This window comes from Penaeus monodon, chromosome 34 (genome assembly GCF_015228065.2).
Source record: "Penaeus monodon isolate SGIC_2016 chromosome 34, NSTDA_Pmon_1, whole genome shotgun sequence".
Taxonomy (NCBI): Eukaryota; Metazoa; Arthropoda; class Malacostraca; order Decapoda; family Penaeidae; genus Penaeus; species Penaeus monodon.
Window position 1 is genome coordinate 32,383,352 of NC_051419.1, and position 319 is coordinate 32,383,670.

At 30.1% G+C, this 319-nt stretch overlaps 1 protein-coding gene across 1 annotated transcript in view; it reads right to left on the minus strand.

Annotated features, from left to right (window-relative positions):
- LOC119594739 (pyrimidodiazepine synthase-like) overlaps positions 1-319 on the minus strand; it is an 11,045-nt gene that overhangs the window by 1,163 nt on the left and 9,563 nt on the right.

Here is a 319-nt window from a genome sequence, read left to right on the forward strand (position 1 = left end):
CAAGATCTACAGTACAATAAGAAAGGGGTCTGTCTTAATAACAACTGAGAGTCATACCATTCGACTGTGTAAAGATATTCTAACAGCAAAATGACCTGTACACACCTAAAGCTATTATTTCTACTTTCAAATTTAAAAACATAAATCTTTGTGTATCCTATTATCAGTATATTAAATTTCTTACAATAAAATTCTTTGTATTTACATTCTTTAAATTCTTAAAAATAAAGCTTTGTGCATATAGAATGTGTCCACTTTGACATCATTTAGCAATGGGAGATATGAAGCTAAGCTTGAAACTTAGGTCTGTAACTGGCTG